A 906-nucleotide genomic window follows, 5' to 3' on the forward strand; every position below is an offset into this window, starting at 1 on the left:
ACATATTATTTTTTGGCAGGAGACCCACCTAAGCGATAAAGAACATGAAAAGTTTAAACACTTGGGCTTTAAAAATTCATATTATTCATCTTATAAACATGGTCAAAAGAGAGGAGTTATAATACTAATTTCTAACAAAGTTGTATTCCAGATCTCAAAACAAATAAAGGACACTGAGGGGAGATTCGTTTTAGTGAAGGGTTACATTGATCACAAGCAGGTAACACTACTGAATGTGTATAGACCCCCCCGGTAACGATAAAGTATTTACAAAGAAAATATTTGATTTGATTGCCGAAGAAGCTGACGGGGTCCTGGTTTGTGGCGGAGATTGGAATATACAATTACAGCCGTTCCTAGACTCCTCCAATGTAACAAAAAGAATTAACTCTGAGACAGTCACCGTTAAGAAACTTCTCCTTGAGGCAGGTATGATGGATGTCTGGAGGGAACTAAACCCAACAGCAAGGCAGTTTACCTTCTTCTCCCATCCCCATAATGTTCACTCACGAATTGACTATTTTTTTATGTTCAATTCAGAAAGACATAGAATCTCGAAGTGTCAAATAGGGGTAAAGATATCTCAGACCACGCAGGTGTATATCTTTCCCTACACCTGGATGCTGAAGTGAAAAACACCACAAGCCTATTAAATGACCCTTTGTGTAAACAATATATTCATAAGGAATTTAAAGAATATTTAGAACAAAATGATACCGGTGAAGTGTCTCCAGGTATTGTATGGGATGCTGCTAAGGCAGTAATAAGGGGAAAACTTATAATGTGGTCCTCAATTAAAAAGAGGGAGAAACAGAAGCGAATAAAAGACCTACTACAGGAGCTAAAAAATTTAGAAATGAAACACATGGAACTTAATGACCCCAAAATATTAGATCAGATAAAACT

This window comes from Seriola lalandi, unplaced genomic scaffold (assembly GCF_002814215.2).
Source record: "Seriola lalandi dorsalis isolate HSWRI2012SDOR001 ecotype SW California unplaced genomic scaffold, Sedor1 jcf7180002054395, whole genome shotgun sequence".
In the NCBI taxonomy this organism is placed as follows: Eukaryota; Metazoa; Chordata; class Actinopteri; order Carangiformes; family Carangidae; genus Seriola; species Seriola lalandi.